Here is a 12,897-nt window from a genome sequence, read left to right on the forward strand (position 1 = left end):
CAGTGCATACATAGTTTTACAATGAAAACAAACTTTTAATTGCGAACTAACTCCGCATTCCTAAAACATTGATTTTGATTCAAATCTAGGTATTATAAGGTCAAAGGAACAATTACATACGAAATCATTCGAATAAGAATACTTTGAAAAGGTTGTGCTCATTAAGATTTCTTTATATAGAACATTATTGATATAATTTTATAGTTGGTAGGTGCATTGTAGTCATCAGCAACGTACGTAGTAACTTTAACAAACTTAGTGGATCCAAGACATTTCCATTTGGAGTTGAATATTTGCTGCAATCAAGAGGAAATATCTGTTTGTATAAATAAAGTTAATTGTACAAAACATCATCAAATGACCAAACCGCTCCACTGGATTAGATGTAATTACAAAACACACCGCTTGTAATCAACTAATTTAACAACGAGCGTAATGACGCGCAACCTATAATAATTTTGGTATCTTTCACAAATTATCTAATGGTTAAGCCGTCCGCCTCCTCCTTGCTTTAAAAGATTAACGCAAAACATTCAAAGTAAGACAAAAGGCAAAATGAAAATAAAACGCTTAGTAAAACGGTATACGTATTAGGTGTGAGAAGCTCGAGCCCAAAACCTCTATATCTGCCAGGTTTTCGGAACTTTCAACGATTTAGCCTATCAGTCCCACGACCAATATTCCCAGATCTCAATACGTTAGGCTATTCTGAATTCAAGGCGGCTCGGATGATCGTAAAGTCAAAATGATTGAAGTATATCCTGACAAACTGCGAGCAGAAGGGCCTATAAAAATCCAACGATCGAATAAACATTTAGTGGGGATGTTGTAAATATTATGAAAGTCCATTTTATTGGATACCGTTTGTCAGTTGTATGTACAAAGTTTAGGATTAGCTGCCGTTCATTTTAATGCCGATTTAAGCTAATGAACATAAATGTATTGGTAAAGTTCTCCAAATAAACGATTGTGTTTCATACTGGCTTGCTCTTCAAATAAGAAACATATAACGAAAATTAAACTGGAACAAAAATAAATATTATAGGTAGGTACTTAACAATTCACCCCAAAAAATTGATTCTAAAACATTAATAATATTTTAGAGCGTAAAGTACGCTCTAAAATATCCATTAATGTTAATGTCATGTTCATAACAAAGCTTTAAACCTAATTGTAAAATATTAAAATAACAAATAAACGCGTCACAAACATAATTACAAAGTCTCTAGTTTCTATCTGGGTTATATTTTGTTTGAAGCAAAAACCCACATGTTTTGCTTTAATAACTATACGATTCACGTACGCGGTAAGATTATCATGCAATGAAAAGACGCTGTATTCAGATCTAGGGCGCCTTCAGGTTCAAAGAGTGACCCACTGCCCCTATCTTTAATAGGCGGGTCCACACAGAGCGAGCAGCCTCGCGAAGCCATTACTGCGCGAAGCAGCTCGGTCAGTGTAGACGTGCCTTGGTCAAGGAAATGTGGCGTCATTTTACTCGCGAGGCTGCTCGCTCTGTGCGGACCCGCCTAACGCCCAACAGCTTATATCCCGCAAAAAGTTAACCGTCTTTAGTAGCTTTTAATTAATTTAAGATATAATTTAATATCGCTAATTATGACGGGGTTATAAATTATAATTTCGTAGGACTCTTTTTATCTTTGGCCGGTTCAACGTTATATTTTAAACGTCAATCTTACCTAATCTGTGGGCGTTTTTAATAGTTGAAAGGCTTACCTGTAACAAAAATAATTATAAATTAGTTATTAATAAATATGACAGCTATATTTGACTTTATAACTTTAACAATACGTATATATGTATCAGTATTATACGGAATACGATGTTTTAATATCCAGCAAATGAAAATAGTAGATAATCCAAATGTACGATGGGTATATAAAAAGGTACATACATTTTATTTAGATATGAATACGTAGCTGGTCGCCTTTTCGTTATATTTTAGAATATTTTCCACGTATCGTGATGATAAATATATCGTTGTTTTCGTTTTACGATGCAGATTTTATAAATGTATATTTCATCCCAATACGTGCATTGAAAGGTAAACGTTAAAGTATAAAGGTCAACGTTGTCAGCTAGCGATTCCAGTTTCAAACAACTTGGAAAATGTAGCGTTAATCATAAAATAACTTTTCGCTCGTCTAAAAGTTAAATGCAATAAAATAAAAGTAACATCAATTGTCACCTATTAAGCAAGCCAGAGTTATACGAATTAAACTCACCAAAAATCGAGTAAAACAGATTTTAAGTAAATTAAACTTTTCCGGGAGCATTTTACGGGAAACCCGACGTCGCGAACTTTTATTTCGTTTCCGTTATTTCAACGTACTCGTGTTTTAGATGTAAAATTGTTATTTACTTTTTTAATGCGATAATATTTTACGTAAACGAAGAATGGTTGGTTTTCGTCGGAATTAAGTTTGCGAAGTTTTTGCACAGCGGAGAGAATATGCAAAATAATTCATATTAAATGCCTGTTCTTTGCATAAAAACTTATTTTTTTTTTTTGTAAAAATGCGCGACGTTGCTATTATTACGATATTCATAAAAAGTCACGAGATTCGCTCTTTGGTAGGTAACCTTCCAAAATGTGCATAAGACTCGAAATATGAAGCAGCATTTCTCATTCTCTAGCAGTTATTTATAATTCAACAGATTTATAACGTCAAAATTGATAACCAAGCGACCCCTTCAAACATACCCAAACTTCTCAAAGATACATTCATAATCCCATAGCATACAAACTCAACCATCCAACACAAACAAGCCATGCCACGATAAACATCACCACTAAACAGGTCAATTACAAAATGCATTCGTTATCGCAATTGCATGTTCCAATTAGGTAACTATGTCACAATGTGTACTGAAGCCTCACTGTTTGTCGTCCTGATAAAAAGCTAAGCGGTAGTTGACACCTGGGAAATTCTATTAGATAACATGTAGATAGATTAGTGCCGGTACGTGCAGGTTACGAAAAAGAATATAAAACAAGTGATAACTGCGTTAAAAACAACCGACTTCAAACTTGCACTTGCAACATTTACAAATACAGACAAAAATGCTCATAAAATAAAAACTACTGGGCCTATCCGAATAAAATTTTTATGGGACTAATTCGACACCATCCCGCATCGAACAAAAAAAGAATCACGTAAATCGGTTCAAAAACCTCGGAGTAATCGGTGTACATACATAAAAAAAAACATACCGGCCGAATTGATAACCTCCTCCTTTTTTTTTGAAGTCGGTTAACAAGATGCGTATGGGCATTGTTTTTGATAACGCAATATTGTATCATATCAGTGGTTTTGTGCCTTAGCAAACTAGCAATCAAACTTTAGAAAGATTTAAATAAACTTGAACTTAACTTAACTTAGATGAGTGGATCGTGATTTTTTTGATATGGTGATAATTAGGGATGTAACGATACCGATACAGATACCGATATATCGGCCGATATATCGGCAAGCCGATATATCGGTATCGCCGATAATAAATCAACCGATACCGATATTTTTTTATTAAATTCTTTCTTTTCTTTTATGTTTTTGCATTGTATTCATTCATATTGTTTTATTTCTGTTTCTGTAATAGTGTTAAGGAAGAGCGGAAGCTCCTGACACAAGCATTTTATTTGCTTACTAGGAGTGTTCCAATCACAAATTTGTTTATGTAAAGGAAAGAAATAAATAATTTTGAATTTTTTTATTTTTTAACGTGATAACGTTTTTAAAATCGTTTTAGTCGGGTGACATGTTCATAAACTTGTGTCACACCAAAACCTCACGAGCGCGATCGCAGGTATAACGAGAGAGAGACGGACCGATCTCCCGTTTCATCTCGAGTACCTTAATCGCCAGATTTAATAATTATTTTTTAGCTTTTTACTTGACTAAAAGTACGTTATCAGATTATACTTGACTATAGGGACGCAAAAGGACTATAACTGCTTTATGATATGCTTTCATATAACGATTCCAATGGAAATCCTTACCTTATTTGCAGTTACTCGCCCTTAACGCTTTTTTAGTTAAGTAATTTTATTTAGGAAAAATTCTAATAACACTTTTTTGCTTAGCTACAAAGCAGCTAACCCTCATTTTTTATCTAAAAGGCAGTTATCCGATTCTGGTGATGCATCAGTTTTGAGGATGAGAGTGATGATGAAATAATGTCGCTCCCAAGCAGAGTACCGATTGTTTTTGATTTTCTTTTACAAGACGTATTGCTTCTGATCAGGTTTACTAAGTTTTAAACAATCTAGCAGCTAAATTACGGAAAATATAACAAGTCAAAGTTACGAAAATTTGGTAGGTAATGGTTACGACAGTGCGAACTTTCAATCGTACTTCTCTGTTTAGACTCTGATTTGTCTCTGTAACCAAGAAAGAGAAGAAAGACAGTCTGTACTATTTAATTTTTAAAACTATTTATTATGTAATTTACCCCTTGGGTGGAATTAGTAATCGACTGTCAAGCAATGTACTAGAGATGGTGATACAAAAATTGTTAGGAGTACACTACCTTTGACCCGCTGACGGGGAGTCCATTTTGCAACTATTGCTATTTTTTCTTATCTTTATATGTATTAGATTATTAAGATTTGTATTTTTTACATTGTAGCAAATAAAAAGTTTTCTACCTCCTGCTATTTTCCACATATTCTGGTATATTATATTTTCTGAATGTGGATGAAAGAGTCTTCTAATCATTTGATAAGCGGTTCTACATTATTTATTAAGAGCATCCCACATGTAAGAGCTTGAAGCCCTATTGAAACCAGGGTGTATTTTTTCAAAAACCTTGTGCACAAGTCTTAATTTTTTTTTCAGGAAACGATTTATGTTTACATTGTTTGTGGTTCTATATGTACTCACATATCCGTGACTCGTATGATGGCTTCGCAGAAGAATATTTATAAAATAACGTTAAAATTGCAATTCCAAATGAATATACGGTTCCAAAAAAGAAAAGCGAGAAGATTTATCTCAATCTTAACACCTTAATGAAATAAACGTGAACATGACAAGAAAAAAAAGGTTAATTTTATCGAAAACTTAAAAGAGTCATTTAGTAAAAGAGTTTAAAATACTTGTTACTCACAATAAGACGCTAAAACCATTAATTTAGATAGTGTATAAATCCTTAATACTTAAACCTAAAAGCTTTTGATCCTTTTCCTTTCCATTGGTTGACCTAGAGGATGTAATTCCCGAGAGCAAAGCCTCAGACAGCAGCAAATTTTTAACATTAGTAAGATTAAAATTTAGTACAACTATATAGAATCATAGTACAAAAGCATCCAAAAGCCCTTAAACGCTGATTATAAAGTTCTTGAAATTTCAATTAAAACGAAAGTCATATAAGCTTAAAAGTAGTTATAGTAGCTTAACGACGTTTTAGGTAAGCATTTTATTACTTAATAAAAAAAAATCACAAAATGAAAATAAAAATACTAAATTACTTAGCTAAAAAGTCGCTATGGTATGTGAACGGCCGTCTTTTCCAGTAAATAGTTAAAATTTTCAGATTATATGCTGAACTAAACGAGAAAAAGTGAATTTAAAAATAAATTATAACAGTTTCTGGGTAAAAACTAATATTTATATGTGGGAATAGGATAAAATATTAAGATGTATTTCATAATTATATGTCTGTATAATGTATAATATAATTAAATGTCGATCGATGTATCTCACAATAATTATTGTCATAATTTTTAAGAAATAACTAAAGATTTCCGTGTTTTTTGCCATTTACTCGAAACTCACTTCCTTTCTAGTTAAAGGACGGCAGAATAGTAAACTTTTATTAGGTACTGATTGTATGTGTATTACTTAAAGTTTAACTGACTTCGTAAAATAATAATACTAAAATAAATGGTTTTGTTGTTTTTTGATTTGGCATTTTTATTTAAAAGAATACGATTAACAGTTGTCTCTGTTAAATGTTGGTAACTTTTTATGCATAATTCACTATTTATTTTTCTACCAAGCCATCGATATCGGTATCGGTATCGGTATCGCCGATACATTACTACAAATATCGGTATCGGTATCGTATCGGCAAAATCATGTATCGTTACATCCCTAGTGATAATATAGCACTACCTGTCTGAGGGTTGTCAGCTAAATAAGTTACTTAAATGAAGGTAAATTAAGTGAAGTGCCCTAATAATTTGTCTTTTTCGTAATATAGGTTATACCTACATGACGTGTGTTTCACACGATAGATAACAACGTGTTTTAACATTTCCTTTCCACTTATACTTTCCTGTTTCCTAATACCATTAATCTATAACCTATGATTATAAACAATGTAATGCTTACCATCAGCTCACACTACCGCTTGTTTTCCTTACGTAAAGAACCTACAGTTGTTAAAAATAGTCAATTTTCTCATATTATCATCGTTTTCAAATACGTTACAATACGAAACATTTTGCCTAACATTATAGTAGCCTAACATATTGGTTGCCTGGAAGAGATTACTTGTTAGTAATAAGGCCGCCTTCTGTGTTGTTTGTACTAGTTTAAGTTCTATTATACCTTTTTTTTTTAAGTGGGGAAATCTTGCATAGATATTAGATACCCACGGCCTCCGGGGAAGAGGCCGTGGGTTATGTCGGATTTCTAAGTTCTATTATACCTACTTTTGTTATGTTGGCAGCACAATAAAGTATTTAAAATAAAAATAAATAGTAATACATACAGGATTACAATTATGTTTATAATTATGTATGTTTATACATATAGCTATAACAATACTATCTTTATGATATTTGTTTTACATTATCAGTAGGAATTTCATTCATAACATACCTACAACACTCAATAATGAATATAAACAAAATTATCGGAACGTTGTTACGAGCAATTTGTATAGATATAATAATAGGACAGTATTTTTTAGATTTTCAATAGGTAGTAAGTAATAAAATGGTCAATCGTAATTTACTATAATTCGTTAAAATATAAGTCTTCAGTGAATTAATTATAAGTATTTTCTTAATTTAATAAAGTAATATGTTAAAAAAATTCAGTAAATATTTGAAGTAAACAATTAAACCAAATTACAACAAGATAGCAAAGCTTAAACCGTTTCAAAATTACCTCTTATCAAACTGTGTCGCTTGTGCTCGTAAAAATTACTTAACACCACGTTTGTTCGCGCTAAATGATTGTGATAATGTTAACAGGTTAGATTTCTTAACTTTTTTTGAGATGGTAAGATTATATGAACCTAATTGTTTTATTTTTTGAGATGTTAAGAATAATAAACTAAGTCAGTATTTTAGTTTTAATCATATATTCTGTTTTATTGAATACATATTTGAATAGATATTTTATTGAACGTTTCTAAAGAAAAAAAATATTTTTTCAAAAAAATCGTTGAATTTTTCAGAGTTAGTGACGTCATAACTCTCGTAATATTACAATGGCAGGAAAATATCCACAAACCAGCCGATGTGTCACACGGACCGTGAATTTTGTTTGTTCGTGGCATGTAGTTAGTTACTTTTAAAAAAATAAACGTTAAGTATATCAAACACAGACTAAAAAATTCAAAATGTTTGCAAAATGTACTCAGAATTTATACATTTCCTATTCGTTATTGCAGAACATAAAATATGATTAAAACCCCTAAAGATTTAAGCGCGAAAATCAGAACAGAAATTTTATTTTATATATATCACTTAACTTTATAATATAAAAGTCGGTCGGTTTAAATAAACAGACAGGTAAAATTAAAATTAATTTAATTTCATAAATTGAAATCCAATCCAAAATATTTAACTCAATTGTTACTGTCAAAATCCAACCTATCACAAATTACTTATTTTAATTTGAAATAATATTTACAATTAACTCTCTCACTACATTCTATTCTAACATTCTTAAAAATTTCAACAGTGTTTATAATAAAAAATTAAAAAACCTAACACGTCTAAATCTAGCAACACTTAATGCGACAAGGTTCTCACGACAACGTCGAGAGGTCGGTGCTAGAACAATTTCTCTCCAACTAACACGCTTGAAAACGGTCCTAATAACCAATTTTGTGTTATTTGTCAGAGGCTTGATACGGGCGATGATATAAGATGATTTTCTCATGTACGTCTTGTTAGGTTGATTGTGGGTGACTTATATAAGATATTGTTCGTCTAAAGTGACATTGAGGGTCCGTGTTTATATTTAAAGGTTCAACAAGGAGTAACTACCTACAACTATAGGTATCGGATTTTAAACGTATCTGTATCCTACTGAACACAAAATTGGAGTTACTGAACTTTATTATTAAATCTTACAAACGAAGGAATTACAATAAAACTAACAAATTAAATAGTAGAAGTAGAATCATACAATAGTATAATCATTCCTACAAATATTATTTCATCATTTCACTATTCGATGATTCATACAAATTGCATACACTGTTAAAAATAAACAAACATATCTGTTAAAAATGTTTACAAATACGCGCCTAAATCAACTTACAGCAAACATAAACATTAAACATGCAAACAGATTTATCATTTTTGTCAAGATGCGACATCACATGATCGTTTTGATTGGTGATACGATCGAATGGCTTGACATCGACAATTACGCGGTTCAAGGTTCATTCCCGTGCAGTTATCAGTACATCTTTATCAGTTGTGTCCGTTCCATCGATATTATATATAACACACTTGGTTGTAAATTAGTTTGCTTATATATTAGTTGATGCCCGCGTTTGCGTAGGTCATGTTATGTAATACATTTTTGGCACTTTAAATTAAAATATGATATGATTAAAAAGACTTTAAATAGCCCGTGGATTTATAGAAATGTACTAAAAAACTGAAAATTTATGCAGAAGGTGACCCCCTAGCCTACCATAATATTAATTAGTTAATAGCTGTTGTCTAGCTTGAAAAATATACATTATATCATCATTTTGATTCTTAAATTACGTAAATGTTTTACCAAAAGGTAAAAGCCTAAGCACACCCAATAAATAACACTTAATTGTCAATGTAAATGAACGAAAAGCCTTTTGACGCCAATAAATAACCTAAAACCAAACAAAATGACAAATTCTGTAACAAACAAATCCTCTCTTAGAAGAACTATAAATCCTTGCAAAGCCGATAAGTTTCGGAAAAGCCTAAGATTTTCGGCTAAAGAATGCTGAGCCTTTTTTCAAGGTTGAAATAAAAGATTACGAAATGACGAATAAAGGTGAATGTATATCGTCGAAAATTTCATTAAATTTTGATTTATTGATTTACATTTCAAAACACAGCTACGTTATTTTCTTCACAATATCTGAGTTTGTCCAGTGAAGCGTAAAATAAAAATACTTAGAATTCATAACAAAGAATGACTAAAATACCTACTTATTTTTGACAAACTTACTCAACTTGAAAAATTGATAAAATCAGGCAAAATCAATTATATCTACATAAATAGGAATTCAACGTTCAAAATTAACCATTAAACATTAAAAACAATGAATGTAATATTGAAAAGCCCGAACTTTACATTTACTTCTCGGTTTACATTCACAAATTTCGCTGGCTTCGGGCCAAAGTTTTCTGCCAACATAACGCCTTCAGAACTCGCGATAACCTAAGGCATAAAGCGAAATCCAGTCATGATACACTTCAAAATAGATTTTATTCCCTACCCTTCAGATATGATATTCTTTTGTTGCATTTATATTAATTCAAGAGGCTTGTAAGGGAAACGATTGCAGCCATTCAAGCAAGTTGAAGTGTGTTTGATAGAAATGTTATTGTGTTTGATATCGGCCATTTTATTCATATTGAAATGTTGAAAGTGCATTTTATCAATGAATGCATATTGTTGATAGTAAAATCTACTATCGTATTTAAATCGAAGAGAATGTTGAAAAGGATTTATCTTGCATTTTCAAGTGGTTGATACCTTTATATTTTAATGCCTTTTGATACGAGAGAAAATCTATACTAATATTATAAAACTGACTAGTTTGTTTGTTTGAACGCGCTAATCTCAGGAACTACTGGTCCGATTTGAAAAATTCTTTCGATGTTAGATAGCACATTCATCGAGGCTATATATCATCACGCTAAGACCAACAGGAGCGGAGCCACGCGGGTGAAACCGTACAGCTAGTTTAGTATATATATATACCTACTCTTATTTTATCAAACAAAGAAGTGATCAGCCTCTTTACCAGCGTATTTGCAAGAGAGCAGCGAACGTATCAGTTTTTAATAATAATAAATTATTGAGACTGCAATAATTAAATAATTCCATAAAGCAAGTTAATTAAATAATTATAACTTATCGTTGGTGTATAATTGCAAAAAGTATGCGCATTCATGCAATACAATTTTTTTATTAATTTTAAACAACAATTTCACGTATTTTAAGCATATCAATTGTATATTAAAAATTAACATAATGAGTTACATTAATGTTAATTCATATTAAAGATTGGATTTAAAACTCCTCTAATTTGTTTGGAACACTTATTAGGTAGGTACCTCAAAAAACTTCATGAAACAATTATTGGTTTGGTACTAATTCGACAAGTAACTATGCTATTAAAATAACTTTAAGAGAAAAAAATTAGTTTAGGTAGAAATTAAACAGTGACGATAACTCTAATTAAGCTCTTTATGAAACAATAGCTTAAAGTATGCATATCATGCTTGCTATAAAATATAAGGGTTCCGTTTTTTCCTATTAAGGTTCGGAACCCTAAAAACAATGAAACTTTGATTAATTTAATCAGTGTTTTGCCGCTTTCAAGTTATTTAAAGAAAGAGAAAAAAGGTGTGATTAAACATTGATTGAAAAAGTTTATGACCGCATTAAAGGGCATCAAACGCATTTGAACTGCCTTTTTAATTCCTTGCGTAACTGCGACGTGATTGTAATAATAATGCAGAAATAATACCTCATATTATATGCTATTAAATCGGTAAGTTCACACAGTTCATCACAACAAGCAAGGCTTATTTTGGTTAAACTTATCACACATATATTCATATATGTATATATAAACACACTATGGACACTAGAAATATACTTATTACTTATATTGTAAACCAATAAAACTATTTACGATAATAACTATCAATTGCCTAAGCAGTGCAGGCCGTTTACCTACCTACGCGTAGCAACCTGCAAATCCTTATTTATGTGCACTAAGAACAAAACATCACATTATAGGTATTCCTGCATAAAGCAATCTGAAGCAAGGCTCTCACGCATTGCTAAGAGCTTACCCGCTTTGAAAACCAGGACAAATAATAAGGCCAGGCTATTCTATAATAGACTTCGCGAACTATTCCCATTTGCTTCCCGTTATCTAAGCGAATGTATAGCTTTCTATATCGTACAGAATAGTTTGAATATTTTGTTTATCTTTTATTTGAACTATGTTCTTACAAATTTCATAAGAACACAAATTGTACAATATAAGGTAGTAATTTCGTTTTCGACATACATAATGAGATTTGATTTCAAAATTGACACAATAAATTCTCAAAGACACATTCGTGCTTATAAATGAAACAAGTAAATGGTTTTAAATGTTAGAGATTTGCGATTCAAGCTTCAAGGCAAAACCTATTTTGCAACACCTACTGCAGTGAACTTAAAGCAAGTCGATCCCATTCAGAACTAAATAAATGTATGCAAATGTTGAACTAATGCGTGAAAACCAAAGAGATAAATTAAGATCGTCCTTATCATAAAACTTACCTATCCGTCTGTTTTTCTAAATAAGCAAAATACGACAAAAAAGGGAAAAGATTTTGTTTCTATGTGTAATAACGTGTGATTTATGCGTGGCTAACTTTTAATATAAACGATGTCGTATACCTATATATATGTATATTATTAACTAAAATCTAATTAGTTATCTTATTTCTTGTAACATATGCGTAGCTAATAACGGTTTAGCTATAAATATTCGCAGATTGCGATCATATCTAATAACATGCCTAATATTAACTTACTAATAATTACTAATATACTCGTAGTTATATTATCAAATTGTCCACATAAAGACAGTCTAATTAACCTACTAAAGAATCTTTGTCTTTTAATATTTTTATACAACAAATGCACAAATAATTAATTCCAAAAGTACTAAAAACTCCAATCTCATTACGGCTTAATTTGTAAAACGAATCCCTCAAGACATCCAAAATCTTACCTCAACCGTGATCGCAACAAGTTATTAATCACTTAATGATTTACAACAAACGAATGGACTTTTCATTTCCCTAATCTCTAAGGGCTGAGAGGAATTAGGCTCGATTCAAATACTACGCTTGTAATCCCTGGGTAACTTACCTTCTATGAAAATATTTTTACTCCCCTCATATTTTCAAAAATCTAATAAATTTCGCTTTGATGTATTCCTTTTTAGGAAACTTTATTTCGCTAATAAATTTAACTGAAAAGATTCGTAGAGAATATTCGAGAACAGTTCTGATGATAAAATAGCGTCTGAAAGAAATAGTAATCGATAAGGACAAGTCTAAAGAAACATAAATTAAGTGGGATAAATAAAATTCCCTGAAGTGACTAAATGAATAATAAGAAACTCAAAACTTTTACTGAATAATTTTAAGAAAATTAAGTAAGACAATAGCTGCGAACAAAACTGTTTCTTTTCATAATAGAATAATAAAACAATTTTAAACTCACACATTATATGTTAGCATATAAAATTTTCTAATGTGTGAATATTGCATTAAATCTCATATATAATCAAGTTCACAATAGCTAGCTGCTAGTACGGTAAATGTTTATCCAAAACAATAAAGTCTTCAAGCGGAAAATATTGTCTTCTAATTACCATTCCATGGTGTTTCTGTAGACG

The 12,897-nt window shown here is 31.1% G+C and overlaps 1 protein-coding gene across 3 annotated transcripts in view; it reads right to left on the reverse strand.

Moving 5' to 3' along the window:
* Positions 1–12,897, reverse strand: part of LOC149908559 (inactive angiotensin-converting enzyme-related protein-like) — a 149,162-nt gene that overhangs the window by 116,090 nt on the left and 20,175 nt on the right. Inside the window, exon 2 of one of the 3 annotated variants that reach the window (XM_090102035.1) lies at positions 1,701–1,737. The exons of the other annotated variants lie outside the window; for them this stretch is intronic. The gene's annotated coding sequence lies outside the window, so the exon portion shown is untranslated. The remainder of the gene's footprint in view (positions 1–1,700; positions 1,738–12,897) is intronic. 3 annotated transcript variants of the gene reach the window in all.

This window comes from Colias eurytheme, chromosome 5 (genome assembly GCF_061535395.1).
Source record: "Colias eurytheme isolate Ceu_HAF_F1 chromosome 5, ilColEury1 Martin Lab GWU primary, whole genome shotgun sequence".
Taxonomy (NCBI): domain Eukaryota; kingdom Metazoa; phylum Arthropoda; class Insecta; order Lepidoptera; family Pieridae; genus Colias; species Colias eurytheme.